The following is a 12026-nucleotide window of genomic DNA, read 5'->3' as shown; positions in this document are numbered from 1 at the left end:
TGCCTGATAGGTAGATGACAAAAACCTCATTGGGTGACAGGCATGTGGAGGGTTAATCAGATTAAAACAGCCCACCAGGGAGCCCATACAAACCCCTATATAAACTCCCCTGTCAACCCTCTCCGGTCCACTTCCTTGGGTCCCCTCCCTCTTCTGGGGGCTTTGTACTATGGGTCAATAAACTTTACTTTGCTGCTCACTGCTCTGTCTGGTCTACCTCTTCATTCTTCCAAGCACCATGACCAAGAACTGAGGGCACTGAAAGGAAAAAAAAAATCCTGTAACACCCAGGGATCTCTTTCATACCCAGGTTTTGACTGCTTCCTACATTCCAGCAGGACTCTGGTTTGAACCGAACAAAGTCCCCCAGTTCTCAGGCATGTTTGGACATGTCTGGGGGCCCACTGAATGGGATCGGCTCGGGTGTGTTTATCAGTGGACTAGATGTCTCCTGGGGAAGAACACGGCTATTGTTCCAGTTCCCTCCATCGCAGATCAACAGAGGGATCACGGAGTTAATCCAACACCCATCCACAAGCACTCTTCTAGCGCTGGGAGGTGGGGGTCAGCAGGGAAGGAAAAAGACAAAATCCTGTCTTCATGGAGACAGGCATAAACAGCAAAATAAAGAAGATGTGTGTGAGAAATGCAAAGGAGAAAAATTACATGGGTGAAGGGATAGGAAGTGTGTGTGTATGAGTGTGCGTGGCTGTTGACATTTGAGGAGGCACGATCACTGGGATGGTGTAGTGAGATCGAAGGTAGGGGATGCATGGCCTTGTGCAAGGGAGAGTGCTCCAGGTGGAGGGAACAGCGAGTGCAAAGGTCCTGAGAGGAAAGAAAAGGTCCTTCACTTGAGGGTTGAAGGGAGCCCAGTGATTAAGGAACAGCAGCCTAGAGATAAGGTCAGAGCATCCTGAGGATGTGTGAGTGTGTGTGTATGTGTGTGCATGTGTGTGTGTGTGTGTTAAGGCTGATAGCTCAGGGCTTGGTAAAGACTTGGGTTTTGTTCTGAGGGGGGAGGACAGGGGAGGGTTTTGAGCAGAGTAGTGACATGGTCTGGTAGATCATAAAGGTTCGCTCAGGCTGCTGTGTTAAGAACAGGCTAAACAGCAGGAACAGGAAGACCAGGTAGGAGGCTGTTGCACTAATTCAGGCAAGATACGATGGTGGCTGAGTCTGGGCTGGGAACAATGGAGGTGGTAAGTGGTTAGAATTTGCCTGGATTTTGAGAGTATTTTGAGAGTAAATTGCCAACAGAATTTGCCAATGGTGGACCCAGAAATGATATTATTTAAGAAAGAATGATCCAGACCCTGGGTACTGATTACTGCCTATATTGGCTATGCCTTCAGACTGTACCACACGGTTGGGGTTAGGTTCCCCCCTCCAAAGCAAATTGATGGTTCCAACATCAGTCATTGTGGAAGGATGCTAATCCTGGTGTAGGAAGGAAGGCAAGCTTGGACTGGGGTCAGGGTGTGGGGATGCTAGGAACCTTCCTGGTCATGGAGGTGGTGGTTTTGGTTTGGGCAACAGTGTGGGCTGAGTGGGTTAGTCCTGACCTGTGTGGGGCTTGGCCTGCTAAGGGACTAGGATATAGCTGGTTCCTGTTGGTTTTCAGAGAAACTACTTCTCATCGTGGTCAGACTTCATTTACTTGTTGCACATTTGTTCTTCTCAATGCAGACATGAGTGCCCTTGATGGCAGGAACTGGCCCTGTGGGTCAGGGCTAGCTAGTGTCATGGCTATTGGAGGGCCCTAGGCATGTCTGAGCCCAGGGGGCCCACAGTAAGCAGAACAGGGAGGGGGAAAACCACGGGTACATGTGGCAGCAAAGGTCTAGTTCATGAAGTAAGTCCATGTAAGGTTATCCCCCCCTTCCCCCACACACAAACCCAGGGTCCCCAGATTTCCCTGGGATGTGTGTGAGAGGCACTGGAGTTTCCTAGGAGCAGGAGGAGATCCAGGCAGAGAAAGACCATCCTGGGTGACTCACTGTCATGCTATTTTCCACACCAGCCTCCTGTTGTCTGGGAAATGTGCCTTCTCCTCCTTGGCTCCCGGTCTCTCCCTCCAAGCTTAGCTTTCCCTCCTGATATCCGTACCTCCGAGGCATCTTCTGATATTCAAGACCCCAAGCCCAACGTGTCCCACAGTGAGCTCTTCTTCCCCTGCCAATCCCTTTCCCTCTGCTCAGCCTCCAGAACAATACCATCACCCGACCAGCTGTTGGTCAGAACCCTGGAGGGAAACTTGACTCCCTCTTTCCTTTTTTCTGTCACACCCACTTAATCATCTGGTCCAGTGTGTCACCTCCCAAACACCCAAACACCTCTTGATTCCCTCTTTTTTCCATCTTTGCTGCCCCAGGCAGAGTTCTGGGGTGACCCTTGCAGGTTACCCTCCCACCCTCTTCACCCCCACAGCTCTTCCTGGTGACTTTCCTGGTCCTGTTCACCATGCTCACCATGTTCACCCTGCTCACCATTCTTCGTGGCTCGCCATCACCTTCAGGAGTACAGCTCTCCCCACAGCACAGCACCAGGACCTTGTGTGTGCCTGTGTGTGGCCCCAGGCTACCTGTCCTCCTATTCAGTCTTGGGCACCGCCCTCTGTAGCACTTCCCGTGACAGCTCTGAACACTGAGGTTGGAGGGGTGGGCTTGGGGGGGGGCTGTTATTCCCAAGGTTTTCTCTTTCTGTGGACTGGAAGGAATTTCAGACTCCCCAGAGGGAAGATTATAGAAGAAAAAGCTCCTCCCTCTGCCCTCCTGGGGCGGGGGATGGGCTATTTGTTGACCTGGGAGAAAAGGCACAGCGCTTTCAGCCGGATATCTTGCTCTTCCTGTCCTGAGGAAAGATGCATGTGGTCCTGTTTCCCAATGTTTGTTGACTGGGGTGGACTTTGTCTGGGAAGGGGGAGGTCTGTGTTTTGGGAGGGAGGAATTCAATTTATGGGGGACCCTTCGAAAGCCCACTCCCTCCAAGGGCTCTTTATTATTCCCCTAAGATCTTGTGACATGGGCTCTTTCAAACCCTCATGCTTCAGCTTTTGCTCTTTCCTCCCTGAATTTCTTTCTTGTGTCCAATCTCACTCAGGTTCTGCATGAGCTGCGGTGGTCACCCCTAACCCCTTTCTCCAGGCTGACTCCTGGGCACCCTCCTTGTGTCTCCACCACACTTTGTTAATCCGTCTAGCGTTACAGGTCCCTAATTATACTGCAAGGTCTGTATGTTTAATGCAGGGTTTTTTTTTTTTTTAAGATTTTATTTATTTATTTGACAGAGAGAGATCACAAGTAGGCAGGGAAGCAGGCCCCCCGCTGAGCAGAGAGCCTGATGCGGCACTCGATCCCAGGACCCTGAGATCATGACCTGAGCCGAAGGCAACGGCTTAACCCACTGAGCCACCCAGGCACCACAATGCAAGGGTTTTTTGTTTGTTTCTTTGTTCTCTCTTTTTCATCTTTGTACCTCTTGTTCTTGGCACCAGGTCTGGCACGTAGGATTTTGCTTGGTAAAAGTTTGCTGAATAATTTAGTTCAGCCCAGTGTGTTTAGCATAGATGACGTTCTGGGCACGCTAAGCACTGGGATACAAGCTGTGAATAAGATGGGGACCCCTGGAGGTAGGTGTATGGTCTAGTGGAAAAGGCACACACACATGCAATTAAATAATTATCAAATAATATGCTAAATTCCACAACTAAATGTACGTGAGATGCGGCTCTTAGGGGGTTAAATACTGGGTCTGGAGTTAGGACCCAGGTTTAAATCCTAGCTCCACAACCCACTAGCTTCATTGTCACAGCTGTGGAAGGGAAGGAACAGTACCCGTCTCCACAGGTTAAGGGTAAAAGGAGATGAAGTACACGGAAGTATCCGGCGTGGTTACTGGGCACAAGTTTGCAGAATTGTTTGTGCTGCCTCGTGTAGGAGCCTGGAGACTTTGACTTTGCCTGGGGCAGTAGGACAGATTACACGGAGGAGGGACACTGGTCCGGGGTTCAGAGACAGGGACTCTACATTGCATTTCTGGAGAGAAGTCTTTAGGGCGGGGTGGGGTGCGGGGTGTGTGTGTGTGTAACCCTGTGACCCTCAGGCATGGCAGCATCCAAAGAAGTGAGCTCACAGGGGCAGCAAGGAGATCTGGGGCAATGTGTCCCCAGCCTGCCTCTGAAGCTGCTGAGTCAGGCCCAGGCCCAAAGGGCTTTGTTTTGTTCCAAAGGAGCTTGTGGCCGAAGGACAGGCCCGAAAGGGCCTGGTTGCCGGGACTTTGTGCCCAGTTATTTCATGGGAGCAGCTCAAAGCTCTGCCCCACCGGGGCCGCTCCCATGCCCCCACCCCTGCAGGCTGACCCCAGGGAGCCTCAGCCCAGATTCCTGAAGGGAGTTCCAGCCAGGATTTACAGAGGGAGTGTTTCTGGCTTGGGGCTTTGTTCTAGATGCAGCTCCCAAAGCAAAGAATTCCCGCTTCAAGAGGCAGGTTTCAGCCAGTGATGAGATCCCAGCTCTTGGAGACTGTAGCCTTGAGCAAGTGGTCTTGGTTCCTTAATAGCTCCTTCCTCTGTCAAAGGGAGAGAGCATCACCAACCTCCCGAGATCCTGACCAGAATGAAGTGAGAAAAGGTGTGTTCTCTTACTTTGCATCAAGACCTTTCTACCTAATGTTTATTATTCTCAGGGGTCCTGTGGGAGAAGGAAAGAAATGAACTAGAGACTCACTTCTGATTTGATCAGTCTTGGAGTTGCCTGGAAATCAGGGCTTCTCGAACGTTCACATGGCCCAGGGATCTGCAGGATGGATTCTGACCCAGCAGTTCTGGGATGGGGGCTGCGAGTCCACGTTCCTAACAGTCCCCCCGCCCCACCCCCAGCTGAGCTGACTCCTGATGTCCTGTCCTCTTCACGTCCCTCAGGGTTCCCTGCCTTATTCTCCTAATCAGCCTGGCTGCCTCCAGCCTTCCCCAACTCCACAGAGGCCACTCACTGTCTTCCGAGTCTTACGGAAGTGCAGGAGAAGATGTTTGATGTCCAGCCATGATGACGGCAGGAGCCGCTGCTTTCTTCAGAGAGGGGGAAGGAGCGCATCTTTGTCTCAGGAGTGGATGGGCTTTTATCCAGCAAAACACCTCGGAGCTGCCTGGGTGTGGGAGGTGAATGACCCAGGGCTAGTTTACAAGGAGACCTTAAGTGGTGTGAGGAGAGCATGAAAGGGGGCTATTTCAAGTCCTGACCTTTCTCCATGTGGGGGGTGATGATGTTGGGCTCTTTGCTGGGACTCATTTTCTCTGTTGGGAAAAGGCTTAGCAGGTGCTGGTAATCGCGGGCCAGTCGGCAGGGAGGAGCACCTGCTCTGGGAAGGATCAGATGAAAGGTCTAGAGCCCATCCTTTCCATCCCCTTTGCTCTGCTCCAGTGTCTGGGGGGAAAAAGAGAAGGCCTGGGTCAGTCCCTCAGCCTTTTAGGAACATGTGCATAGGCATTCGTATAGGATCAAGTCCTTCTTGAAAGAGCTGGTGGCCATCTCCATAATGTGCTTGGAGATGCTCTGGAGAAAAGGGCAAAATGGGCAGGCGGGTGCTGGGGAAGAGGGTAGGTGTCCCAGTTGGTGGCTCTCAGCGTCGCCAGGGGCTGGACCCCACAGGAGCCTTCCCTGCAGCCGAGAGGACTTCCCTAGTTTTCTGACAGCCGCGGTGTCAGCCAACGAGAATCCCTGTGCTGCCTTCACGTGGTTCTAATGTCAAGAAATAGAAAATTAAGATTTAGGAAACTGGACAAATCTGAAGGAGTCGCTGTGCACCTGGAGGAGTCTGGAGTTGTAGCCAAAGAGTCTGCCCCCGGGGGGTTGGAGGGGCTGCTCTAGAAGGTCAGATTCTAAGAGTGGATCCGGAGGCACGCAATTTTCTAGCTGACGAATGAGAAAACGCAGATGGCGATTACTGCACAGAAACCGCATTCGGGACATGGGGGCCCCCGCGAGGTTTTATGGACGTTTTTTGGTCTCTTTGCACAAAAGAGATGATTAGCGTGAGCCTGGTGGGTCTGTTAGCTAAACACAGATGTGTGCTTGCAGCTGCAGCTGGACTTGTCCGGCGGCAGGAAGAAATTGTGTGCTGTGCAGGGGTGAGCAACGGACAGAGCAGGGGAAGCCGGCCACTGGCCCATGGCGCCCCTGATTCAGCCTTGATGGCCTGGATGTAAGAAAGGGAAATGCTTTAAAACACGGGAGGCCCGGGAGTTAATCTAGCAAATTACTTTACACCTATGGCGGCTCTGTGGATTAAAACAAAAACAAAAACAAAAACAAAAAAAACCCCAAATCCACTTTCCCAATATCTTTCTTTCACTTATTTATTAATCTACTTCCAGAAAGTGATGGAGGCAATTTTTAATTAAAAACACGCATCTAAACTGGGTAGCTTAGACATAAGTCAGAAAGGTCAAAAGCCAGAGAGGAAGCAGGGAGAAAATTCTGTGCAGAACCTAAGGTAAGAGTTATTAGGCACTAAATGCAATCCTGACCCTCACGTCTTGTTTTCTCCACCTTCCCATATTTGTGACTCTGACGAAGTTGCTGTTCCCGTGGCTCCCTCCTGAAAGAAGCTACAGAAAATTTCTCAAGGAGTTCAAAGCTGGAGATTGGATCAGCTCTCAGCTGCTTTCAGAGACCACCGGTGGGGCTCAGGAATCATCCTTTCTGAGCCTGTGGCCCCCTGCTGCACTGCCCTCTCCTTGCCCTGAAAAGTCACTGCTCACCCGCCATGTTTGTTCTTGACCCCAGACCCAGTGAAAGCCCCTCTCCTGGCCTCAGCTCACATGGTGAGTGTCCAGGGGCGAGGCAGCCGTGGCAAATATGGGGAGGCCAGGTGCTGCCCGGAGTGCCCGGCTTCTCCCCCTGCCTGCCGCTATCTACTGCCAGCAGGTGCCGAGGACAGGTCTTTGGCTGGTGTCTGCACATGGACCCCTTCCCATCTCAATGTTCATCTGAGTTGGGGCTGTGTGGCCAGAAGTGCAGGGAGAGGCCAAGGAGTGCAAGGAGAGGCAGGAGGCTGGAGAGTGGATAGGGCACTGAAGACCATGTTGAACTGGAGACTGTGTTTTAAGCACGGAAAAGGCCTAGTCAGATTAGATCCTCATGCCCACGTAGCACTGGGTCCCCAGCTACTGTGACAGGTGACATTCAACACTCCTTTCGTCTCTGCCATTCCTTAGGCCCGCTCTCTGAGCTCCAGTCATACTGTTGATCTTTAAGTTCCTCCAAAGGGCTTGCTCTCTCCTGTCTCTTTCCCGTGAGTTTGCCTTTTTATGATTAAGAACCCATAACCTCCACTTGGCGGATGCCTGCTCCTTGCCTAAGGAACACGGGGCCAGCTGCCTCACCCTGGGGCAGGTGACCCATCGCCCCTTGTAGTTCCCCTTCCAAATATTCTCCTCACTCGTAATTACATGGATGGGGTGGATAGTCCCTATTTTTGTGGCCCAGCAGCCTATTTTGTATGTATGGCTACTGTATCTTTATTTTGGGATACAACCCCTCCTTCGCTCTCAACCTCTGTGCTGTGGGTAAAGCTGACCCCTCCCCTGGGGGAGCAGTGACCTAGTCTACACTAAGCAATAGTTCATCCCCCTTGGCTTCAGTGATGGGCCCAGGAATGGGCAGGCGATCTAAATGAGCCAATCAGGGCTAAGGGCACTCGATCCCTGAATACTCGTTTGAGTTTTGGGGATCATTAACTAATTCACTTCTAATGGTCCAAGTTGGTAATGATTGAACTGCAGGTTGCCTGGGTCACCGTGACTTGCCTGAGAATTGAACTAACCAAGAGGGAGCGAAGGTAAGAGATGGCTCCTCATGACAGCGTTTAAGCTTTGAATCAAGCTGTTCCTAAAGCCAAATCGATCCTTGCAGGCTGCATTTATAGGAACCAGTCAATTCTCTTTTTATTTTTTATTTATTTAAAGATTTTATTGACAGGGTCAGAGAGAGCATGAGTGCATGCATAAGCAGGGGGAGAAGCCAGGAGCCCGATGTGGGGCTTGATTCCAGGAGCCTGGGATCATGAGAGCCGAAGGCAGATGCTCAACCCACTGAGCCACCCAGGTGCCCTCCGTTCTCTTTTTTAAACACAGACCTGTTTGGGTTGGATTTGCTGTCAGTTGCAGTTAGAATCATATAAATGATAACCTTGATCTGTGTTGTCTTCCTTTTTCCATGAGTGCAGGGACTACGTCTGTGTCCCCAGGGCCTAGTTCAGGGCCTGGTCCATAGGAATGTTTAAAATAAATGAATCAAGACATAAAGAAAGGGGCCCCAGAGCTTCTCCAACCCCACCTCTTTGTCCTTTCAGACTTGAAAAGGAGGCAGTGGGTTTTGGTTCTTTCTGGGTGATGATCCTGTGACAGAGTCCCATTGGAACTAATTTTCATTAGAGCATGGATCTCAGACTATAGGAAAGCAGCTCCTTGCAAGTCATTGCCAAGAGTGGCTCTGGGAAACACCTGTTGCCCAATGAGATTTTTAGAGTGCCTGAAGTTCTACTGTCAAGATTTCTTTGGCTTACAGTTCTGGGAACACTTAAGAATTCTCTGTGAATATATATATATACACACACACATATATGTATATATATACATATATGTATATATATATATCTGTATTTACTTATATTAATATAAAGAAACTCTGAAAAGTTATACAAGAAACTAATAAAAATGATTACCTGTGGAGTTGGGATGGGGATTGGTTCAATGAAAAGCAGGTAGAGGAATGAGGATTTTTATATTGTTTGTATTTTGAGGCCTATGAATTGAGCCTTTTCAAAAATTAAGTTAAAAAAAATATATACATGAATGCAGCACCCCTAGGAGCCATTATCAGCTTTTAACAGCTGGGCTGGGGGGCATTTATTTATCAGCTTGTTTTTCAACTTGGGAAGCTGGTTTAGTGGGGGAGGCCATGATGGTGTGGGCAGGAGTGGTTTGTCTTGGTTGAGGGAGGGGGCGGTAGAAAGAGGGGAACATTGGGAGAGGTCTGGCCTGGGCAGGTCACACATCTGACAAGATGAGAGTAAAGAGAATTGGGCCAAAAGGAGGGGTAGGGTATTGAAGATACTCTTTCCTAGGGGCCCACCTGCCTCTGGTGGGACTTGATAATTTCTGACTCCTTTCACCTAAATAAGTTCCTGACACCATTATTCATGTGTCTGTAGCCATGTCCTCTCAACTTTCCGAGCCTGTTGACTTACCTTAAAATGAAGGGGCTGGACTCATGGTCTAGTCTGATTGATGTTCTTTCTGATTCAAATGTTCTCATTTTAAGATGCTGTCTTCTCTCCTTGCAACCTGTCAAGAAAAGGCACAGGTTACAATAATCAGGGAACAATACGTGTACCTTCAGGACATGCCAAACTTAACCACTGAAGAGAGCTTGGGATTTGGAGTATCTGGCAAGGACAGTCACATATAGTGCCTTCCTGTATGTCGCTGTTGCTCATGCAGGTTAAGCAGACAAGCCAGCATGTGACGATTTAGCTAACTGTGCAGTGACGCGCTTCCTGCCACGCTCACCCTGCACTTCTGAGGCTCCCTGGCGGACCCCCTCATGCCCTCCCGATGCAGTGGACTACTTCATGGCCGGTGGACACCTGCAGAGCTGAAAACCTGACCCTAGGGAGGCTGCTGTCTCTTCTCCCTGAGAGAACAGGGAAGGCTCTCACCTTAGAAGCACAGTCATGGTAGTAGCTCTGGTTGTCTCGGTAGCCAGAGGGTAGTGAAGGGGGCACAGGTAGCATTTGGGGATGACCGGAAGAACACAGACCTGAGGTGGGGTGATGGTGGAGCATCCAGGCTATTGTGTGGGGCTGGATGCTGGACATGGACCCTTGGGCACATGTTAAGGGATGGGATGCAGAAAGCCCAGGGGAACATTCACCAAGGGCTCAGGTTTAGATTTTGATATGATAGGAATAAATATGGGCACGGAGATACAGGGACAGGACTGAAAGGCTTCCTGTCCCTTAAAATTGGCAGCTCCTGGCTTTCAGCTCTTATGATGGGTCAAGCACAGCCGCTGCTCACAAGTAAGAGAATAGTGTGGGGTTAAAATTTATAGAACCTACAGTGCTTATAAAACACTGGAAAAAATATGCAATACACCCATACAATATATATATTACATATTACCTTCAATATATATGTCATTAAACTCTGTACTCTTACGTGGCTTGTACTTTTGTGTTCATATAGTAATTTGCTCAATGTAATGATTTAGATGACGTCAGAAGTTTTGTGATCAGTGTCTGGAACATTCCTTTTCTGACTGGTTGTGAGGCGCAGCCCCTGGAGGCCTTCTTTGCCAGCAGGCCCTGTGGGGAGATGGCTGGTCTCTCTGAGCCGTCCTCTGCAGATGGTGGGCTTGAGGTTGCCCAGGCTGCCAACAGGATGCCATCTTTTTTTTTTATTGTTGTTAAGAAAAAAAAAAAAATCAGTAAATGTCTCATCTGCCCATCCAGAAAGATGGGCACCAAATGAACAGTGTTTACCTCTTGGGAGAGTGGAAGGATTTCTGCATTTTTCACACATATTGTGTGTTTCAGTGCACCAAAAAAGTGAGAATTATGGTTTTTTCCTTTTGTGTTTTTCTGTACCTTTAAATAAATAAAATTAAAAATAAAGCCCAGTCACTGCATTCTGGAAATATTTGTGCTGAGTAGTCATGTTCTAAGGTCACGGAGATAGGGCTTTCCCGTCTCAGAAAGCCTGTCAGCACAACGCACTGACCCCTGTGGCTTCCCCTATTGCCTCTGCCAAGCCCGGGACCCTGATGGCCCATCTTCCGTTGGAGGTGAGGAGTCCTTTCATGGTTCCTCTTGAACTCTAGATCCACTTAGGTGCCCTGAAGTACTTAAGGAGTCCTTTTTTGGAAGGGTGTTACTGAAATTGCGCCGATTTTTCCCCAGAGGCGGACCCTAAGCTCCAGATGACAAGTGCTTCCGCGAGGAGAGGGTTGTTCCGAGTCCAGGGCGAAAGGGATCTGGAGTTTGGTGCCTCTCCTTTTCTCCTAAAAACAGACAGATGGTTCACACAACGGAGGGTTTCTATTTTTGGCGGGAGAAGAAACACGGAACTCCACCACTGCAGGACATCCTTAACAGCAGGCCGACTGAGGGAAAATGGAAATGGATCATATTTTAGAACAGTGTTATGGGTGTTGTTCCCAGACCACAGCCCAGCGGGGACATTTTATCCGGTCCTTAGTGCAGGTCTGCCCCCTATGGGCCAGATTCTCGATTTATTAGTTTCATCAAGTCTGGTAGGACTCAGAAGATGCGTCTTAAATTTTTTTTTTTATTTTTAAAATTATTTTATTATTTTTAAAAGATTTTATTTATTTGTCAGAGAGAGAGAGAATGAGAGAAAGTGTACAAGCAGGGGGAGCAACAGAGGGACAGGGAGAAGCAGGCTTCCTGCTGAGCAGGAAGCCTGACTTGGGACTCCATTCCAGGACTCTGGGATCATGACCTGAGCCCCAAGCAGCTGCTGAATGGGCTGAGCCACCCAGGTATCTCTTTACTTATTTTTGACCATGGGTCTTTTTAAATCCCTAATCCCTCAGAGCAAAATTTGTGTCTTTCTTCTCCACTCTAACTAGCTGTAGCTCTGTGAAGAGTTCTTCAGGACCTCCTTCCTCTGCTGGGTCCTTCAGGCCTCAAGGACGGAAGAGTTGGACTCAGAATGTGACTGGATGACTCAACAGCTGACCCGAAAGTACAATAAGAATTTTTAAACCATAGAAGGGGAAGTTTAGGCAAAGTACTTTCCTTACTCTCTGTCTGGGAGAAGTGTATGTTTCTAGCGCAAGTACCAACACACAGATGAGCAGTTTCCATTTTGGTCATGTTATAACCCAAGATGAGCCAATGCGGGGTGTCCCTTGTTGAATTTCACTAGGCTGTGAAGAGCCTGATGTACAGATTCTGCCTGTAGATGTCTGTATTTTGATGTTTGGGATTCACCAGAGTCAG

The sequence above is a fragment of the Neovison vison genome, chromosome 4 (genome assembly GCF_020171115.1).
Source record: "Neovison vison isolate M4711 chromosome 4, ASM_NN_V1, whole genome shotgun sequence".
In the NCBI taxonomy this organism is placed as follows: Eukaryota; Metazoa; Chordata; class Mammalia; order Carnivora; family Mustelidae; genus Neogale; species Neogale vison.
The sequence above is the reverse complement of the archived record's forward strand: the minus strand, read 5'-3'. Positions refer to the sequence as shown.